At 40.0% G+C, this 23,421-nt stretch overlaps 1 pseudogene; it reads right to left on the reverse strand.

Moving 5' to 3' along the window:
- Positions 1-774: 774 nt before the first annotated feature.
- Positions 775-2,793, reverse strand: LOC129405936 (uncharacterized; annotated as a pseudogene).
- Between the last annotated feature and the right edge of the window lie 20,628 nt (positions 2,794-23,421).

Here is a 23,421-nt window from a genome sequence, read left to right on the forward strand (position 1 = left end):
CCTAGACAAACAGAAACAGTGGCCACACGAGATTATATTTTATCCATAACTGTAGCACTGTAGCACTGTCATCTTGTTGTTCATCGATTTGCTCAAGCGGGCACCAGTAACGTCTCCATCATGAGACTTCTTGTTACTGTTTTTGGCATATCAAATACACCACGAGTAGCTTGCCAGGTTCTGACATGTGGGTGGATATTCTTGGTATCTTTTGAGGCTCTCCGAGGTCTGGCAAGGAGGAACTGAACCTGGGTCAGCCGCGTGCAAGGCAAACACCGTACCCGCTGTGCTATCGCTCCAGTCCATTTCAATGTACACATTTCAATGTACCAAGTGCAAATGAAACATTCCCACTAATATAAAGTTAATATTCAACAAGCAATACAAAACAAATTGTCTAGCACTGCCTTTTCATCAGGTTTGATGGGTGGTTGGACGGTGTTGAAATAATTGTCTGCCACACAGACAGGGGAAGGGATGGAATGGCGGGGTGGGGGGATGCTGGGGATTTTGGTGGTGGAAAGTGTGCACTGCTGAAGGGATGGGTGTTTGATGATTAAATGATTGAAGCTCAAACATGAAAGCTTTGTAACTGTATCTCATGGTGAATCAATAAAAAGGGGAGAAAAATCACCTGTATCACCCGTCATCCTGGTGCTCATCTATTTGCCCAAACGGGCGTCAGTAACATCTCCACTCATCCCTGTCATGTACTAGTGTAGCCCAATGACGTCTGCTCACTCCAGGAACACAAAGAGCCTCCAACCATTCATTCAGGGTCTTGACAAAGAAGTCCGACCATCTCGTAGGTGGGCAGCCAGGCGTTCTTTTGACATCCCGTGGAATCCAGTCAGTAATGGCTCTAGTCCAGCAGTCATCTCCAAGTCGCATTACATGTCTGGCCCGTCTGATTTTCAACGCCTTGGCAAATGAGACAACGTTTCAGATTCTAGATCATTGACGGAGGTCAGAACTCCGGATTCCTTCTCTCACTTGAGTGAAATGTGATATTCCAAGCATAGCTCTTTTGATTCCTCTTTGGGATATCTGAATAGCATTCTCATCCTGTTTTCATAGGACCCAGGTCTTTGAGGCATATGTTAGTGCAGGAAGAACGGTGAAGTCGAAAAGATGTGCCCATAGCTGGAGATTCTTTGTCCTCTTAATAACTTCTTTGATGCTCTTGAAGGCGTTCCACGCCGCTCTCTTCCTCCTGCGCAGCTCTGGTGCCAAGTCAATTGTCATGTTGAGTTCTCGACTTAGATATACATACCTTCTGCATTTGGAGATGTTTGTTCCATTGATAGCAAATGGAACATCAGGAACTAGTCCCTTTCTTATGAACGCTGTCTTCGTGAGATTCAGTTGTAGTCCGACCTTTCCACACTCATGGTCAAAGTCCTCCAGCATTCATGCCACTTGGCTAATGTTTTGTGTTATTATAATGATGTCATCAGCAAAGTGGAGGTGCCAACTGTCTATCTTCACTCCCATTCCTTCCCATTCCAGTTGTCGCATGATGTTCTCGAGGGTGGCACTGAAGAGTTTCAGTGAAATGGTATCACCCTGCCAAACTCCTCTCTTTAAGTCTATGATCACTTCCTTGTAGAATGGAGAAATCCTGGTGGTGAATCCATAATACAGCTCATGGAGGATCCTGATATACTGAGTTTGAATGCCCTGTTTGGCTAGGGCTTTGATGACCACTTCAGTCTCAACAAAATCAAAGGCCATCTTTAAATCAGTGAACATTAGACAGAGCGGCATCTTGAACTCTTGCAAAACCTCAATGAGCTTGGTCACCATGTGGATATGGTGGATCATGCTGAATCCTTTTCAGAACCCGGCTTGCTCGAATGGTTGTCCTTTGTCTAGTGTTCTACCAATCCTATTCAGGATGACTCAAATGAACAACTTGTAGACAGCAGACAATAGGCAGATTGGGTGATAGTTGCCAATGTTGTGGATGTCACCCTTCTTGTACAACAAGACAGTACTGCTGGTTTTCTACTGAGATGGAACCTTGCATTCAGACAGGTAGTGTGTGAAGAGCTGAGCCAGTGTATTGATGAGTACTGGTGGCAGATTCTTCAGGTGTTCAGGTCTGACCTTGTCTGGATCAGGTGCTATATGCTTCTTTACCAACGAAATGGCATGTCGGATTTCAGAAGGGAGAACGCTGGGAATGACATACCCATCCTGTGGAATTTGGTATGTGGGCAGGTGGATGTGGCTATCGAAGAGATCCGAGTAGAAGTTGTGGATAACCTTCTCCATTGCCCTTCGGGAAGATGTGATAGATCCATCAGGACGTTGGAGGGATGACAACCTCCAATGTCAGTCATCTTGGTCTTGTAGTTGGCAAAGGACAGGCTGTTATTGCGAATGCTTTTCCCAGCTTCTGCCGCATCAGCCAACACTGCTGCTCTTCTCTCTTTGAGATCTTCCCGTAGTGCTTCTCTGCACAGCTTTGCGAGCTCGGATGTTAGCTTGTAATTGCCTGACACTCGAGTCAAACCATGTTGGCAAGTGAGCTCTAGAGTTTCCAAAGACAGGTGTCTTTTTGTGGCTCTCTCACTCTCGGTGTTCCTCGCACAATCATGGAGGTGCTGAACCATCGATCGTATTCCTCGTTGATGTTGTCAACACAGCATCTTCCCATATTGCCACAATAGTGCCAAAGAGCTCCCAGTTGGTGGTCATTCTGGGAGTCCTCTTCTTAAGCTTTGCAGCCCTTTCTCTCCACTCCATGAAGTAGACTTTCACATAAAGGAGACAGTGGTCTGATACCATTTAGAATTTTGGGACAACAGAGACATCGGTCAGGCAAAACCATTGATTGAATATGATGTGGTCAATTTCATTGTGGAACTCTCCACTGGGAGACTCCCATGTCCAACCTTTAGATTCGGCCTTCTGGAACTGTGAGTTACCATGGATGGTCTTGGTCGACATAATGAACTCAGTCTCTCACCCTGTTCGTTGCATTCTAGGCCGTGGGTCCCAATGTAGAGTTCTTTGGACAGCCTTCTCAGTCCCATCTTGGCGTTGAAATCACCGACACTGACCTTGTAGAAGGTATGGTCTTCTTTATAGAACTTCTCCAGCTCTATGTAGAACTTCTCAATTTCTTCTTCGTCGTAGTTGGATGTTGGTGTGTAGACGACGAGGGTAGAAAGTGCCAGCAATGAGCCACATCTATCCAAATGTAAGTGTCCAATTCAGGTTGTTAGACATTCAAACAACTTGATGCTCATGGCCAAGTTTATATCGACAAGGACACTGACACCACCGACGCTTCTACTGTCGCATGTTCCGAGATAAATAGTTCTTCTCCAATGTCGAAAATGGCATGATGTGATCGATGCCTTTTCATCTGGTCAGTCCAATGACATCGTACTTGATCTTCTGATCAAAAAGGGGGAAAAAATAAAAAATAAGTATAGGGGCTGGAGTGATAGCACAGCGGGTAGGGCATTTGCCTTGCACTCGGCCAACCCGAGTTCGAATCCCAGCATCCTATATGGTCCCCTGAGCACCGCCAGGGATAATTCCTGAGTGCATGAGCCAGGAATGACCCCTGTGCATTGCCGGGTGTAACCCAAAAAGCAAAAAAAAAAAAGTATAAAAAAAAAAGAAGCAGACAAGAAATGATCCCTGATAGGTAGGTAGGTCAAAGTGGACAGAAGTAACCTCATCACTTCTAAAATTCTACTGCAAAGTACAAAAGAAAATGACAAATTTTGTTATAAACGTCCTCTCAGTATTGAAATCTGCTCAACAACTTGAATTGAAGATTCTTTGCCTCCCACAAACTCTTCCAAGCCTATTTCTAAACTTTGGTTGTACTAGTTTTGGTAGGTAACCTGGCCTTTTTTTAACGGAGAAAACAAACCTGTAAGTCTCTAAACATTTCTCTACTGCATCAAAATTACCTTCTTTCCTGTTTCCTGTTCTGGAAGTATGACTATTCCCTTTGGGAAAAAAACCCTCTACTATCTTAGATCTCCTACTTCCTACATATTGTGTCTTATTTTTTTCTTCTTTTATTTTATTTTGGGTGGCAGGGACACACTTGGCAGTGCTCAGGGGTTATTACTGGCTCTGTGCTCAGTAATAAGTAATAAGATCACTTCTGGTGGTGCACAGCCGACCATATGTGGTGCTGGAGATTGAAGCCAGGTCAGTCGCATGCAAGGCAAGTGCCCTACCTGCTGGACCATCTCTCTAGTCCTCTTCCTCTTTCTTTTTCTATCACCTCAGTCTTTTGTTTGACTGGCTTGGTTTGTTTGGAAGCCTTATCCAGCTGTGCTCAGGTTTACTCCTGGCTCTGCACTCAGGGATCACTCCTGGCAAGCTTTGGGAACCATATGGGGTGCCAGGAATCAAACTTGAATGGGCCACATGGAAGGCAAGCTCCCTATCCACTGTACTAACTCCCAGACACAACCCCCTTTTGTGAACCCTACCGTGGTTTTCTGAGAAAGAAGTTATTGGAAGTAAATTTTGTTTTATACATTGCAAGGTTGAAAATGGTTTAAACCTATTCTCCCAGTAGCCTAAGAGTTTGGCTGGGTACAAAATTCTAGCTGGAAAATAGTTTTGATCAGATTTCTCCCTCTTCCTTTCCCTTCATTATCATCATTGTTATTGTGATTACCGGGGGTTACATATAAACCTGTTGTGCTTGCGCATTTTTTTATCCTGATTTAATTCTGCAAACTTTTAAAAAATTTTTTATTGAGTCACTGTGAGATAGACCTTTACAAAGATGTTCATTATTAGATTTCAGTCATACAGTATTGCAACACCCATCCCTCCATCAGTGTGCATTTCCCAGCATCAGTGTCTCCAGGTTCTCTCCCAGGTTCTCTGAGTGCAGAGCCATCACTCCCACCTCCCACCCCCTTCCTGCCTCTATGGCAAATGCTTCCATACCCCCCTCCCCTTTTGGGCATTTTGGTTTCCAATATTGATACTGGAAAATTGTCAAGATTACCCGTTTATCTACTTTTAACCCCCAGATCTTGTCCAGAGTGATCATTCTCTGCTATTAATGTCATACTGGTCTCTTATCTATCTTATCTAACCCCCCCACACACACATTTCTGGTTAGTTCCAACCATTGACCAATCCTCCTAGCCCTTGTTTTCCCTGGCCATGGATATTAGTCTTCTACTATGTATTATTTTTAATATATATAATAATAATAGTCTCTTGCCCGCACACCTGGCTGTCTTCCCCAGGGCCCCTCGGAGGGGATGGGCTCCAGCTTCCCTCCCCACCCCGAGCAGAGCTCCCGGCGGCCGAAGACCACCAGAACCTAGCTACAGCCATGCTCGAGGCCCCTTTCCACCCATTTGGATAGGCCTCACGCATGAAGGTACCTGCAGAAGAACCCAGGTGTGTGTAATTTCATCAATGGTCAGCACCCAGAGACTTAAATGCAAGCTCCCAGAAGCACGTGGCCGCAAAGCTGCTGCAGGATATCTTGTAGACTACTTCTCCCTCTGGGAGAAACTGGCAAGCTTCTGAGAGTTTCCTGCCCACATGGGACAGCCTTGCAAGCTTCCCATGGTGTATTCATATACTAAATCCAGTAACAAGCTGGATCTCATTCCCCTGACTCCAGTTGAGAGGGCCAAGTCGAGAGAGACTTTAAGATCTCAGGGAAAGGACAAATGGAGAGGTTACTGAGCCTGCCGGAGAAATCAATGATTAACGGGAATTTCGTGATTCATGATTCGTGACTATGTATTATTTTTATATACCACAAATGAATGCTGCCATTCTATATCTGTCCCTCTCCTTTTGACTCATTTCACTCAGCATGATACTCTCCATATCTATCCATTTATAGGAAAATTTCATTACTTCATTTTCCTGACAGCTGCATAGTATTCCATTGTGTAAATGTACCATAATTTCTTTATCCATTTGTCTATTCTTGCACGCTCAAATTATTTCCAAATTCTGGCTATGGTGAATAGTGCTGCAATTGAACACAGGAGTGCAGATGGTATTTCTGCTGTCTTTTTGGGCCCCCAGGGTATATTCCCAGGAGTGGTATTGCTGGGTCAAATGAGAGCTCAATTTCTAGTTTTTTTGAGAAATGTCTATATTGTTTTCCACGAAGACTGAACCATTCGGTATTCCCATCAACAATGGAGGAGAGTTCCTTTCTCTACAAATCCTCGCCAGCATTGGTTGCTCTTATTCTTTTGAATGTGTGCCAGTCTCTGTGGTGTAGATGATATCTCATTGTTATTTTGATCTGCATCTTCCTGATGATTAGTGAAGAAGAGTATTTTTAAATGGTACTTGCGCATTTTTTAATGGTGCTTGCACATTTTTAGTTGTGTGGCTCAATGGGGGTGATCAGGGTTCAGTAGTTGTATATCTCACCAAGAGGTTCACTAAGGGTTATACTCCTTTCACTGTGATGCTTGCGGGTATGATTGCTGTGCCTTGAACTTCTTAGCTGTGCTAATCATGTGCATTCTGCTTGTCTTGTTCACCAGGGATTACTGAGGGGCTCAAACAGGTGATAGTGATATAGGTGCTAGCTCCTGAAGCAATTTTAGTGGTGCATATTAGGGGCCACACCCCTTTAGTTGTAACACTGACATACATCTGGCTGTGGTGCTACCAGAAATTATTTGTGGCTCTAGAGGTCATAGCAACAGAGTTTTCAGGTTCAAATAGCAGAACTGTCAGGATCTGACACAAACAGCAGCACTGGACACTGAATTTGCAGTTAAACTTACAAGATAGGCATTAGAAGCCACCAATGCCTTTAGGTTTTAAGAGGCATTGATCCATTGATTGTATTCTTTCTAATACTACAGCTGAGAATACAAGGCATTTTGGAGGGTTGTTACTGGAAGCTTTCAGGATCTTATTTAAAAATGACTAGATTTACATGCTGTGGGAAGAGGCAGCTGAGATAGAGAAGGGACCACCATCAAAGGATGCTGGGCAGCCTTACTCTGGTTGAGAAATGTGTGCTGAAAGTAGACTATAGACCGAATATGATGGTCACTTCATGCCTGTATTGCAAACCATAACACCCAAAAGGAGAGAGAGTGAAAGGGAATGCGCCTACCACAGAGGCAGGGGAGTATGGGGTGGCGGGAGGGATATTGGGAACATTGGTAGTGAAGAATGGGCACTGGTGGAGGGATGGGTACTTGACCATTATATGTATAACTGAAACGTAATCAGGAAAGTGTGTAAGTCTGTAATCCTGTCTTACGGTGTTTCATTAAAAAATGTTTTTTAATGTCGAGATTATATGCCTTGGTATGATAATTTTTCAAACACTGTTCTAAGGTACATGGTGAGTGTTTTATGTGAGGTATTATGTCCTTTAGCTCCAATAAATGCTCTTTCCTTTTTTAAATAAATGTCTTCCCCTCCATTTTCTTTCATTTCTCTTTGAGGACTACTAATATTTTTATGTTGAACCTCCTAAAATGTTCAATCTCATTCTTTTGTTCTACTTTATGGGAAATTTTGTATATTTTTTCCTTTTAATTTTTCTCTCCATTTCTTCAACAATTATATCTCTATTTTCCAAATGTCCTTTCTTGTTCTGATTGGTCCTTATTTTTATCTAGCAACTTTAGCTTCCTTCTTGATATATTTACAGAGTCATCATTACTATCAATTCCTCCTATTCTATGACCACTCCTTTTCAGCATCTTTAATTACTGCTTATACCTCTGAACACCCTATGATTATATGTACCATAAATATCATATATGTATATGCATATGTATATGTATATATATAAAAGGGAATGTTCTTCTGGAAATTCTTGGTCAACTGGGCCTGTGACTCAGTGCTAGCACTGAGGATATGGTGCTACCAAGGCCTTGCATGCTAGGGATCACCTCGGTCACCCTAGCAGTGCTGGGGATTCTCTAGAGTCACACATGACAGTGCTCAGGGGCTTCCAGTGCTGTACTCAATGATGCTCAGGGGGACCAAGCGTATGGTCTCAGGGATCAAACTTGGGTTAGCCACATTCAGTACATGTGCCTTGACCCCTGTACTATCTTTCTGGCCCCTGCAGATATTTTTAATTCAAAAAGGTCACTATTTTTAACCAAATATTCCCAATTTTATCTAAGGATCCATTCCTCCTAGTATGATTCAGAATGTGGAGTGTTTAATGTTTTTAGGCAGTGCCAGAAGTATCAAACCTAGTGCCTCAAACATGCAAGGCCATGTGACATTCACTCTACCACTTATGCCAAATTTCCCAGCCCCTCTGCCCTAAGAATTAAAAAGGTGATTCATTTAAATCATCTATCCACCCAAGCAAGCACATTAACAATTTTCTTACTTCCTTTATTATTTGTTTAAAATAACCAAAAATAAATGAAAAGGCACAAAGATTTCTTTAGAATGTATTATCTACATTAAAATATTACTAATAGGAACTGGAGTGATAGTACAATGGATAAGGCACTTGTCCTGCATGCTCCGCTTCCCATGTGGTCCCTAGAGTCCTGCCAGGAGTAAGCCCTGATCACAGAGCCTGGAGTTAGCCCTGAGCACTGCCAGGTGTGGCACAGACACCAAATTTTTTAAAAAATATAAGTAATAAATAATCTACAAAATTATGAGCCGACTAATGACTTTTTTTGGCAGGGGCAGTGGAAGATGGGGGTGTGGCACACCCTATGTGGTGCTCGAGGGTTGCAGTGGGGGACACACTGGGTAGAGCACCGTACTCAGGGGCTGTCCCGAGTGTGGTGCTGGGGATCCAGTCCTCGAAGTGTTTGAGGAACCATCTGGTGCCTGAGGATTGAACCCAGGGCTCCTGTATGCAAAACATGCACATCAACCCTTTAAGTCATTTCCTAGACCCTGGTTAATTTTTTCCAGAAATGTTAAGTGATTAAAGCATAAAGGAAAGAAAGAGTCTCCTGAACACTAATTAAGGCACTGCTACTACGGGCATTACAAAGCTGAATAAAGAATGTTCATCCTTAAATAGGGACTTAAACGTTGTTGCAGACTGGTTTACTTTAGTCTGATTTTATTTTCTTTTTCAAACTACACCCTAATGCCAAATCTTACTTTTTTCCTTTTTCCTGTTGAACTGATGTTAAGATATAAGCACAAACATCTCATAAGTGTTTTAAATTCATCCAATTGTTTGAGAAGGCATACGTGCTGGGCTAATGAAGCCAAAACATTAGAGCTAGGAATTTTGATGAAGATAATAATTGCTTACAGACCAACTTGTTTTAACTTGCTGAACAAAGAGCATGCTTTTATAATACATCTCATCACAGGCTTTTTGCTGTACATAATCACCTGTAATGAGAGCTTTTAAAAGAAAGATTATCCATAGGTGAAAGAGTAAGGAAGTTATCAATAAGATTCCATTATCTTCAAATTTTCACTTACTTCAACTTCCAAAAAAATTTCTTGCTAGCATAAGCATGGCTTTGAATTTTGTTAAGCTAGTAGTCTACTGTGCATAGCATAAACTTAATTTCTAGCACTATTTAAATGGTCCTAAAGCCTTTAATAAGTCAAGTTCTTTGCACCTAGTTTACTTCAAAGACATAGCAATACCTTTCCTGCCTAGCAATACATTTCCACTTTTGTCACATCTGAATGCTGTGTTCAGACTCCTTGTATCTGTTGTTACTCCCCTTACTCATTCTCCTGTTCAGCTATTTCCATCACCTGTAGACTCTATAATTCAATATTCAACTACTATTTCTTAAGAACTTATTTCTCCATGACAGCCAATGTCCCTGGCAATGTCAGTCCCTGGCAAAACACTAAAGTTTTCTGACTAACAGAAAGGACAGTCTCAGTAAATCTGTTACCTATTCCACACTGATTCTGGATTTATTATTCTATTTCTTCTAGAATATATAGCTGGAAGTTCTAAAAAGTACGATGGGGTAGATTCACAGAACTCGATTAAGGTAGTTGTTTGGTGATCAAATTGTTACTGGATCAAGCAATATCAAAGTAAACATGGTTTTAAGACAGAGATAAGTTATGGAAGGAACTAAAGTTATCAATTCACAGGACCAAGATAAATCTTTTCGTGTGATATCAGTGGTGACTTTAGTGGTTTTTTAAAAAATCATTTTGCCTTTAAAATAAAACTCTGGGCTGGAGTGATAACACAGCAGGTCGGCCGTTTGCCTTGCATGCAGTCGACTTGGGTTCGATTCCCAGCATCCCATATGATCCCCCGAGCACTACCAGGAGTAATTCCTGAGTGCAGAACTAGGAGTAACCCCTGAGCATAGCTGGGTGTGACCCAAAAAGCAAAAAATAAAAATTAAATTAAATTAAAATTAAAATATAAAATAAAACTCTAAGGCGGAATTCTCAGGAACTCAGCAAGCTATGTCCATTTCTAATTCATCTGAAGCAGGGATCCATTCGTCTCAGTACATAAGCCTTCACTATCAGTGTACAGAGAAAACAGTATCATTCTTTCTAGGTCTGAAACTATAAATTAGAGACACGGAACCCAGAAATTTTAAGGAACCGTATTTTTAATGTCAGACCTTAGATTTGAGACTCCAAACTCTAGACATTTACTCATCCTTTCCCATATATCCATCCTGTTTGCATCTGTATGCTAAACTCCCATAGTCTTTGTTTCTAACCTATTGCTTGCACTGATCCTTGGCATTCAGAGACTTTCCTTTTCTGAACTTTGGCTTAGCTCTAATTTTCAATCATGGATATTCTTCTAATCCAAAAGGCTTGTCTGGCCCTAGACTTCAGGCCTATATCAGATCACAAAATAATTTTGTTCTCTTGCTACCTCCTCCAGTACCATTCATGTATGTCTTATCACAGCTTATGGTCCTTTTCACCATCCATTGCTGCCTATCATTCTGGTGCAGGTCAGAATTATAGACTTCTTTTTTAGCTCCATCTTGGCAGGACAAAGAAGGTAAGAATTTGTTTAATGATACTATGCAGGGAAGATTTAATTTGTTCATATTCAACTATAACATACACTAAAATTATTATATCTTGCTGTACCTAGCTTCTCATCTTTAAATTAGTACATCTGTCACCACAGTCTCTCAAAGACATATTTATACCTAATTAAAATACATGCATTCAAGGATTACAACAAAGCTATAATATGTTCCCGCATTCTTAACTGAATCATGGGTATTAAAAACATCTAGAGGGCCAGGGGTATAGTTCAAGTGGTTGAGCACAGCTTTGCATGGAGGGCCTTGGATTCCATCAACCACATACCACTATACCCCTAGCACCATCATTTATATTCTTCACGGCTCTGAGTGCTGGACCCTTACACAGCCAGAAGAATCTTTGTACCCCTAGTACCTAGGTGTGGCCCCTCAAAATATTTAAAGTAAAACCATCTAGAAACAAACTGGCTCCTTAAAAGAAATTTTATTTTTGAGTAATTTATTTATTAAATATAGTATCTATATCACTTTGTAAAATGCTTCCAAAATGCTAAAAATAAATACATAATTTTTAATCAATTTAAGTATTCTTATATTTATAAGTATATTTAAACTTATAGGTCTAGCAATATTTAAATGTATTTCAGTTTATTCACTTAAATATAAATAACTAAAGCAACTCAATAAAGGATTATTGATAAAGAGGATCATGAATAAATTAATGATTATTCCATAACCAATAAATTCTATATATTCAGATATAATTGCATTGAGTTTTCTAAGAGACTAATTGTAATGTTTTTAAAATTGAATCACTGTGAATTACAAAGATATATATGATTGAGTTTCAGGCATATATCACTCCACATCAATCTCTTTATGATAGTTCTAATCTTATAGGAAGGAAAGAAATAGCTTTTTTTTTTCTTTTTGGGTCACACCCAGCGATGCTCAGGGGTTACTCCTGGCTTTGCACTCAGGAATTACTCCTGGCCGTGCTTGGGGGACCAGATGGGATGCCGGGGATCGAACCCAGGTCGGCCGCGTGCAAACGCCCTACCCGCTGTGCTATCGCTCCGGCCCCCAAGAAATAGCTTTTAAAGTACATTATGTTGGGTGAACTTCTTCTAAAACTTTAACTTTTCTATTAGTGACTTACTATAACAGAAGCATTTTTCTTTTAAGAGGCAAAAATTTTCATTGTACCAGTATTAAGAGAATATTCTTCAGTGGTATATGAAGTGTGCTTCTGAAATTCTAAAGAGTTAAAGAAGATTCCTCATTTCAATCCCTAGGAGATTCTGTATATGGAAAGGGTAAACAGAAGCAAATAGTTTCCTGAAACTGTGCCAAAGCTCCATGTCCACTGCCTGGCAGGAAATGCTTTTGGAGAGCCTAGATAAACAGACTATTATCCTTTTTTTTTTTTTTGAAAAATATTCTCCTTTGGTTTCTTACAAAGAAAATGCACTGAGTTAAACTACCATCATAAACACAATGAGCACTGGGGAATTTTAAATGATAAAACTATAGGATTTATTACAAAGGATCTCCATTTTTAACACACTTGAACTCACTGCTCTACAAGTTTGCGTTAAGTATGTTATTTTTGAAGCTTTGTGGTAAATGAAAGTTTATCTTTATAGTAATTTTTATAATGATTTTTGGTGAAGACTTACTAGAAATTTTGGCTTAGCACCAGCCCTTAATTTTACAGTCTTTTGCAGTTATATAAGCAATAATTTTAAAAATATTTGATATCATCTTGTTAATTTTTATTCTTTTAACATCTCATTTTATAAGTTCTAGAAAGTTTTTAAGGGGAAGAGACATAAACTAGCCTGAAACATTTCCTAATACATATTTTTCTATCTCTATCTCCACAATATCAGAAAATAGATCCCTAAATCCTCTGGGTATGGCCCTGAAACCAAAGCTAAATTAAAAGAATCAACAAAAGGGACCAGAGAAAGAGAAAGAACAACAGGTAAAGTTCTTGCCTTCACACAGCTGACCAAGTATAATCTCCAACACAGCACATGAACCCTGAACCCTGCCAGGAGTGATCCCTGAGCACAGAGCCCTGAGGACAGATGGATGTAGCCAAAAACAGTCCACAACTACTAATAAATAAATTCAATGAGATCACAAACACGTTGAGGGCTGGAGCAATAGCACAGAGGGTAGGGCGTTTGCCTTGCATGTGGCCAACCCGGGTTCAATTCCCAGCATCCCATATGGTCCCCCGAGCACCACCAGGGGTGATCCCTGAGTGCAGAGCCAGGAGTGACCCCTGTACATCGCTGGGTGTGACCCAAAAAGAAAAAAAAAGGTCACAAACATGTCAATATGCAAAAAACCCTTCTAATTTATACTAATAATGCAAAATTAAGAGAGCAATTTCATTCACAATCAGCATTTAAAATATGCTTAATACGGGTCTGGAGAAATAGTACAGCAGTTAGGGTGTTTGCCTTGCACACAGATGACCCAAGTCCAATCCCTAGCACTCCATATGGTCCATCAAGCCCACCAGAAGTGATCCCTGAGATCAGAGCCAAAAGTAAGTCTGGAGCCCCAGTATGGCCCCAAAACAAACAAAATAAAAACTTCATTTATCTAAAGAACTGCAAGATGTACCCCCAATAAGTACAATATTACTAAAACCAAAGATGTTGATAGAACCCAAAACACTGAAATATATATTCTATGGATTAGAAAATTTAATATTTTAAGATTCTAATTCTCCAAATTGATCTTAATCTCTCTACTCAGCTCTAAGGGGAAGACATAATTTAAATCTGCGTAATGATCTTAACTTCAACTTACTGTGCCTAGCCTGTAACTTTCCTAAATGGCCTTCCTTTTTTTCCCCCCTCGAAAAGCCCTTTTGGTTAAGCTATTTAAGATGGCATTTAAAGCCTTGTAGGAGAGCTAATTCATTTATTTTGTTTTATTTTGTTTTTTGTCTCTCCCATGTAAACAAAAGATATATATGTTATTAGGAAATTTCTCTTACTTTCTTTTATTAAAAAAAGAAAAGAACAGGGCCAGGAAGATAGTTTAAATAATAGAGCACATACCTCTGTATGCAAGGTCCTGAGTTAGATCCCCAGCACCGCATAACCCCCACTTCTGGGAACTAGAGGGTGCAGCCCTGGTGGTCCCCAAGCACTTGTATGGTTGCTCTGAATATCACACAGGGTAGCATCTGGCCGCTGGATTCCCGAATGTGGCTCCAGGCTCCCTGGCACTGATGGGTGTGGCCCCTATAAAAAATAATTTTTTTCAACAAATTATCCTGAAACAACTGAACATCTATATGCAAAAAAAAGATGAATTAAGGGTCAGAGATGTGTCTTAGTGATACAACATCTGCCTTGCATATGTGTGCCCCTAGATTTGATCCCCTATACCAGTGGGGCCAGAGAAATAGAACAGGAGGTAAGACATATGCTTTGCATGTAACCAATGATGTTTCATTCCCCAGCACTCTGCAGGGTGCCCAAGCATCACAGGGCCCTTGAATTGGAATGTTAGCCTGGTTGCTAGAGAATCACCAAGAGGGGCTCACTGGCCTCCTGACCACCACTTGGGGCAGTCAGAAAAAAAAAATAAAGACTCTAACCTGATTGATAACATACATAACAAATGAATGAAAATGATATTAACCTAAATGTAAAACTAAAATATAAAACTTTGACCCTGCCCCTTTTGTTGTTGTTGTTGTGTGATTACCAAGGATCACATACAAAATTGGTGCTTGCATATCTGTTTGCAGGGCTCACACATTTTGCTGTGTTGCTTGCAGAGGATCATTGCACACTTTTAGTTGCAGCACTTGCACATACCTGACTGTGGTTCTTCAGAGATCACACACACAATGTATGTTGCTGTGCTGGGGTTCCAAACAGCAGCCCGTGGATAGCACCAGAAATAAAATTTTCGACCTCATGCTCACAAGGCAGGTGTTTTTGCAACTGAGCCACCCACTGGTTCCTAAAAAACTTTTAGAAGAAAATGAGGATAAAAAGTCTTCATGTCCTTAATTTAGGCAAAGATATATTAGGTATAATACAATCCACAACACAGGGAAAAAAACTTAAAGGTTGGACTTCATTAGATTTAAAACATTGTGGGGGCCAGAGTGATAGTACAGTGAGTAGGGAACTAGCCTTGCATTCAACTGACCCAGATTTGATCCCCAGGTCCCCTGAGCCCATCAAAAGTGATTCCTGAGCACAGAGCCAAGAGTAAGTCCTGAGCACCACTGGATGTGGCCCCAAAATTTTAAAAATTAATAAATAAATTTTTAAAAGGTCAAAGACATTTCGACTTCAAAATACTATTAAGAAAGTAAGACAAGACACAGAATGGGAGAAAATATTTATAAATCACATGTATGACAAGGAATTCTTACTCAGAACAAGAACTCTTCTAAAGCCATAATTTAAAAAAAAAACATTTGAAAATGTGCATATTTGCAAAAAAAGAAAATACAGGTTTATATCCCTGATGAACATGATGCAAAGATCCTCAATAAAATATTAGCAAATAGAATCCAACAACTCATCAAAAGATCATACAACACGACCAAGTGGGATTCATGCCCAGGGATGCAAGGATAGTTTAACATTTTTAACATTCGCAAGTCAATAAGCAATCTATCATATTAATAAAAGAAAAGATAAAGACCATATGATTGGGGCTGGAGCGATAGCACAGCGGGTAGGGCGTTTCGACCCGGGTTCGATTCCCAGCATCCCATATGGTCCCCTGAGCACCACCAGGGTTAGTTCCTGAGTGCAGAGCCAGGAGTGATCCTTGTGCATCGCTGGGTGTGATCCAAAAAGAAAAAAAAAGTCGTATGATCATATCAATGGATGCAGAGAAAGCATGGCCAACCTGGGTTTGATTCCTCCATCCCTCTCGGAAAGGCAGAAAAGCTACCGAGAGTATCTCACCTGCATGGCAGAGCCTGACAAGCTACCCATCATGTATTCGATATGCCAAAAACAGTAACAAGTCTCACAATGGAGACGTTACTGGGTGCCTGCTCAAGCAAATCAATGAGCAATGGGATGACAGTGACAGTGACAGTGACTGGGAGTACTTACCGTAGCAGTTAGGCAAGAAAAAGATATTAATGTAATCCGACTGGTTCAGCTTTTTTGGAAAACAATATGGACAATTCTCAAAAAACTAGAAATTGAGTTCTCATTTGAACTAGCAATACCACTTCTGGGAATATATCCCAGAGATGCAAAATTTAAAAAAATACAGTAGAAATGATATCTGCACTTGTATGTTTATTGCAGCACTATTTACAATGCCAGAATCTGGAAAAAAAAAAACCTGAGTGCCCAAGAACAGATGGCTGGTTAAAGAAACTTTGGTACATCTACACAATGGAATACTATGCAGCTGTTAGAAAAGATGAAATCAGGAAAATTGCATATAAGTGTATCAACATGGAGAGTATCATGCTAAGTGAAATGAGTCAGCGAGAGGGACAGACATAGAATGACTGCACTCATTTGTGGAATATAAAGTGACAGAATGGGAGACTAACACCCAAGGATAATAGAGATAAGGGTCAGGAGGATTGCTCCATGGCTTGGAAGCAGGCCTCACGTGTGGATGGGGGCAGGGGAGGAGTGTGCGGAAGGCAACTGGGACAGAGAAGGGACCATTAAGTGCAGGGCTCACTCGGGATGGGAGATGCTTGCTGAAAGTAGACTATAGACCAAACATGATAGCCACTTATTACCTGTATTGCAAACCATAACACCCAAAAGGAGAGAGTGAAAAGGGAATGTGCCTGCCACAGAGAAGGGGGTAGGGGTGGCAGGAGGGATACTGGGAACATTGTTGGTGGAGAATGGTCACTGGTGGAGGAATGGGTACTAGATTATTGTATGACTGAAACATAATCACGAAAGTTTATAAGTCTGTAACTGTATCTCACGATGACTCATTAAAAAATATTTTAAAAAATAAAATAATCATGATCACGATCACAAAATCCCATTGTTTGTCGATTTCTCAAGCAGGCTCAGTAACTTCTCCATTTGTCCTATCCCTGAGATTTTAGAAGCTCTCTCGTCCTTCCTAACGGTGCCGCATTGGAGGCTCTTTCAGGGTCAGGGGAATGAGATCGGCTTGTTACTGGCTTTAGCATATGAATACACCATGGGAAGCTTGCTACGCTGTCCCATGTGGGCAGGAAACTCTCAGTAGCTTGCTACTTTCTCCAGAGGGAGAAGTAGGTTCTAAAATAAATAAAATAAAAGGATTAGGAATTATGTATCTTTCATCAAATTAAAAAATTATCATGATTTTGAGTTTCTTCAGGTTTGTCAGGTTTGTCTCTGTTGATTACGAATTACTGTTGAATTTTCAAATAAGTTTGTTCAGAATGTATGATGATAATCATCTGATATTTGTTCTTAATTGTACTACTGTGTTGACTGATACCAATGCAATTCCTGAAAGAACAAATTTGTGTTGATAAAATAAGTTCTAAGTGGGGAAAAAGTGCATATTTGAATAGCATTTTCACAAGAATAAGAATGGCTAATAACTAAATAAAATACAACCATACTAAACAGTATTAGTCATCAATGAAATACAAATCAAAATCATGGCAAGGTATTATTTCATACCCACTATGACAATGACAAATATTAGGGAGGTTGTGGAAAAACTGGACTTTATACATCACTCATGGAAATAGAAAATACTAATCCACTTTAGACAATAATTTTCATTTCATAAAATGAAATATATTACCATATGATCTGGTAATTCCACTTCTATGTGGAATTTCAAGAAAAATGTAAATATACATCCTCATAAAGTCTTGTACCCAATCTCCTTAGTAGCATTATTCTTAATTGTCCCCTGATAGAACCAATTAAAGTGTCAACCAATTGGTAATTGTACATATAAAATGTGGTAAATCCATATAACAGAATCAAAAGTAATAAAGTAGTGCAACTGGAAATGTTGTTCAGTGGCAGAGACATACGAGGCCTTGGGACCAATCCCAGATCCCAGAAAACTGAAAAACACCAAAACACCTACACATCTAAAAAAGAATAAAGTACTGAAACATGACAAAGGAAGGATGAGCCTCTTTTCACTTCATGTTGAGTAAAAGAAGTCAGAAAAAGGTGACTTCATGTATGATTGCCTTTTTTTTAAATTTGATTTTGTTTTTAAGCTTTATTTAATCACCATGAAATCACAAAGTTATTCATGATTAGGTTTCAGGCATACATGTTTCAACACCAAGTGTTCAATGCTTCTCATCCTGCTTTTACATATGTGTGTAATATATATGTGTGTGTGCATGTGTGTATACATATATGTATATATATTATTTGCTCATGCAGTGTGATTTACAGTACTGTTGTTGATAAGGTTTCATACATAACCTTTACCGTATTTCAGCACCATCTCCTTTTCCAAGTTGGATACTTCTCTCCAGCATGAACACTGCCCCATGCCCCCATCCCTACCCTGTCCTATACACAGTCCAACCAAGTAGCATGTTTCCTACTGAATACCAGTTCTCAGGTTTTTTTTCATTGCTTGTGAGTATTCTTTACATGTATGATTACTTTTTATGAACCATTCATCAAGACAGCAAACAGAATATTGGTGCCTAAGTCTAGGAGTCAGAGACAGCATAAGGTTACCCCAGACATCTTTTTCAAATAATGAAAATGTTCCTAAACTTGTGGTAATACTTACACAATTCTGTAAACCTACTAAAAATTCTTATAATAAGTGAATTTTAGGATATATAAATTATATATAAAGTAGTTTATTAAAAACTCTACATGAATATCTGTAGGAATGTAGCTCAGTGGCTGAGTGAGCTAACCTTGCCATCACACTTATTTTTGAATCCGAGGTTTTAAAGCTTTTTTTTCCCACTCCCTTCATATAGAGAACAAAAATGTTTTATTGAACCAGATGAATACCATGAAGTGGCTTAAAGAGTCTGCTTTGTAAGCATTGTGCAGTCATGAGTTCAAATCCCCAGTGTCCCTCATGCACCGAGTACAATTCAGCAGCTCTGCTTTCTGCAATGCATAGTTCTACAAGAGATTTCTAGCTGGATCAAACTCAGGTGTGTGAAAGTTAAAAGGAGTACAATCCTCAGGGAGCACCACATCTTAAAATGTGCAACCGCCACAGCCAACTACATGTACAACCTCTGGTCATTGTGATAATATCAATAACAACAACAATAAAACAGGAAAAAGGGTGGGAAGAAAGAAAGAAAACTTTTTAAAAAATTATATCATCTAACCCATCTACTCAAAACATAGCCTAGACAAGTAGTGGTATACTATGAAATGTACTTACTCTTGTGAAAGAAAAATCATGAAAGACATTACCAACAAACTCTCTCGCCATCAAGTTACCTTCCTGGTTATTTGCCCTCTCTTCATTTGCTGTTCCATTTCCAACTATTCCATTTTCCAAATATCACCAGTGGTTTTTAAACGTCATTGGTATGGGTTGTGTTAGAACCATAGGGCCTGATGGTAGGTCATGTTCCATCATTATTCCCATGCAATCTTAAAAGTAGTCCCTCAAGCACTACCAGGAGAGACCCACGAGCAGAAAGTCAGGAGTAAGCCCTGAGTTCTACTGAGTGTGTCCCAAACACCCACCAAAAAGAAAACAAACAAAAAAGATTCTCTCAGTCTATAGTTGACAGTATTAAGTGTGAAACTATTTTAAACATATAAATATTTATAGGTATAAATAAAATGCAAATATTTAATGTCAGTTTTCAGGCTTCAGATTCTTTTCTTTAGGGAGGGAGTCACATCTGGCAGTGTTCAGGGACTATTCTTGACTCTGTGTTAGAAGTGTCCCCTGGCAGTGCTCATGGGCCCATATGTAGTGCAGGGATTAGAAATGGGGCCAGCCACATGTAAGGCAAGCATCTTACCCATTGTACTGTTATCTTGCCCTCTAGGCTTCAGTTTCATTTCAGGCTTTTTCTTTCTGATTTATATCTAAGTGGTAAATTATGATAAAAATTAGTCACGACTGGAGCCGCACAGCGGCTAGGGCATTTGCCTTGCACGTGGCCAACCCGGGTTCAATTCCTCTGTCCCTCCCAGAGAGGCCGGCAGTCTACCAAGAGTATCCCACCCACACGGCAGAGCTTGGCAAGCTCCCTGTGGAGTATTTGATATGCCAAAAATAGTAACAAGAAGTCTCACAATGGAGACGTTACTGGTGTCCACTAGAGCAAATCGATGAACAACGGGAGGACAGTGCTAATCGTGCTAAATATTGAGTCTATTCATTTAAATGTGTAATCAATTTTTTAAAAAAGAAATCAACTCTTAAACAATGATTGTTAAAATGGAAATCTGGGCTGGAAATTTGCACAATTGTCAGAACATGAACCTGGCATCTGTGAGGCCTTGGGTTTGAATCCTGGTCTTAGGTCTTAGGGTTCAATTGGGTGAAGGTGCTAGGTCTTCAGGACCATAACAATAATAATTAAATCAATGATCTATTGGACAAAGGGTTCTGTCTATATAGGGATGAAAAAATAAAAAAGTTTCCACCTTCATAAGTTTATAAGCTGTTGAGTAAGAATGCACCATAATTATACACAATTTCAGTGAGATAGGGATAAACTCTCTCTTCTCTCTCTCTCTCTCTCTCTCTCTCTCTCTCTCACACACACACACACACACACACACACACATGCATATACAACACACAACACACATGCTTATTTTTATTTGTTTTTTTTTTGGGGGGGTGCTCCACATATCTATTTCTGGTTTTGTGGTAAGGTATCTATCACTCCTGGTAGGGCTCCGGGACCATATGGGGTGACGGGGATTAAACCCAAGTCAGCTGCAGGCAAGGTGTACCTCCTGTACTATTTCTCCAGTCCCAACCATATGTTTTTTAAAGTCATGATGGAATCAGAGGCTGCACCTGAGAATAGCTGAAGATTTCAATTACAACAGAATAGAAAGGGAGTAGAAATAGAATCCTGGGGAAAGAGCCAAAGGGACCTGTGGTGTGGCTGTAGTTTCAAGGAAGTGAGCACATATTGACAGACTAGGCTTAAGTCTCCCAATTAAGTCTGATTACATTTCAAATTAAGTTTGTTTAATTAAGATAATGAAATCGATCTATATAGATAGAGCATATACTATGTGACAAATACGAATCAAAGTAGTTTACTTCTATTAACTTATTCCATACAACCTTATGCAGAATGTTCTATTGTTTTCTCAATTTATATAAATAAAACTTAATGTAGAATGAGCATTTTGCCCATGGTTACAGAGACATAGCTAAAAATTAAAATCAAAGAATTAATTCCGTCTTGCTCCCGACCATATTCACAAGAACCTCTTTGGGTCATAAACCCTCAGGTCATCCTTCAAAGTTGTGCTCAGGGATCCCCAAGCCACAGCACTTATCTCAGTGCTGTGGTTCAATGCAAGGGCCGAGGATGAGTATTGCTTGAGCTCTACCATGCTAAAAATTACCCAAGCCTCTCAATGAAGTTCCAGCCACATCGAAGATACTCTGGGGACCATGTGGTACCTATGATCAGACTGAGAAATGTACTTTAGTGCATGTACTATCTTCTCAGCCCCAATAAAACCTTTCTTGATCCCATAAATTGAAGAGTATTTCTTTCTCTAAATTTCACAATACTTGTATCAGTTTTATAGTAAGCCACTTAAGGATTAAACATTTACCTCGCACCCAATACAGGTTTTATGTGTATCTCCTGCCTCCACTTTTAAAAGTCTTTCTTTAGGCTGATGCACTTTATTTATTTATTTATTTATTTACCTACTTATTTAGTTATTTTTGCTTTTTGTGCCACACCCAGTGGTTCAAGGCTTACTCCTGGCTCTGCACTTAGGGATCACTCTTGGTAGTACTTGGAGGATCATATGGGGTGCCGGGATCCAACTCGGTGTCCCTGTGTGCAATGCAAGTGCCCTACCTGCTGTACTATTGCTCTCACCCCAGTCTGATACACTTTTCTTTTTTATTCTTCATAACCCCTAGGAAAGTGCTTGGCACGTTTATAATTCTAGTTAAATCTTTGGGGCCCTTATCTCTGCATGACAAGTGTAATAAGCATTTTACAGGAATTTGCTCACCAAATCCTTATAGCAACCCGTGTTACACATTCAACATCTATACTTGGTCATTTCTTTGACACATAAAATACTTTAGGCAACTCAGAAAACAAAATAGCTCTGTTTCCGAACCTAGGAAAAAGCTCATTCTAGTGAGAGCAGGACTATTGATATCTCTGAGTATCACTGTATCACTGTCATCCCGTTGTTCACTGATTTTCTCGAACGGGCACCAGTAACGTCTCCATTAGTCCCTGTATAATGTAGTGTAGCCCAATGGCGTATTGGGGGCTCTTTCAGGGTCAGGGAATGAGAACCGTCATTGTTACTATTTTTGGCATATCGAGTACACCAAAGGTAGCTTGCTAGGCTCTGCTGTGCAGGTGGGATAACTCTTGATATCTTGCCAGGCTCTCCAAGAGGGATGGAGGCTTTAAAAAAAAAAAAGAGTGAAAAAATAATAACACTTCCATGAAGTGGGACAGAATATAAGCACTTCCCAAACACCACGTATGACCCCTGGGTTCTGCCCGAGCGATCCCTGACCACATCCAGGAAAAGTTCAAGAAAGACTTCATGGCCAGAGAAATAGTTCAATGGGTTAAACACATACTTTGCGAGGCCCAGTTTAGATCCAAAAGGATATCCTGAGCACCTACAGTGATTAAGCCCCAAACAGAGTCAGGAGTAACCCCTAGCACAGTCGCCTTTGTTATGGGCCCAAAACAAAAAAATAAATAGAACACCTTCACAAGAATTTTCTGTGGTTACACGGTCTTTACATAGCAGTTTATTTTGCAGTTAGCATATTTACTGGTATTTGGCAAACTCGACCCTTAAACTCCAATTCCATGAATATAAATTTCATTTCAATAAAGCACTATTAGCATTTAAAAAAAGTAAAAGAGTAAGTAAATAAATTAAAGTAAAAATTCAAGACCTACAATCTTCCAGTCATTGCTAGTCATCTTTAAAACAAAAACCTTGGGGGCTGGAGCAATAGCACAGCGGGTAGGGGGTTTGCCTTGCACTCGACCTGGGTTCTAATTCCAGCATCCGATATGGTCCCCTGAACACCACCGGGGGGAATTCCTGAGTGAAGAGCCAGTAGTAACCCCTGTACATCGTCGGGTGTGACCCAAAAAACAAAATAAAATAAAATAAAATAAAATAAAAAATAAAACAAAAACCTTCTGTTTTCTTCTCTTGATAACCTCCAGTTATCAAGTCTGTGTTCTCCCTTGAACGTAATCTCACTAGCTTGTCTCCATGTATCTTTGCAGGCCTATATACCACTGAGAAGCCTGTGTTCTTTCTCCCCT

Source organism: Sorex araneus, chromosome 6, assembly GCF_027595985.1.
Source record: "Sorex araneus isolate mSorAra2 chromosome 6, mSorAra2.pri, whole genome shotgun sequence".
Taxonomy (NCBI): Eukaryota; Metazoa; Chordata; class Mammalia; order Eulipotyphla; family Soricidae; genus Sorex; species Sorex araneus.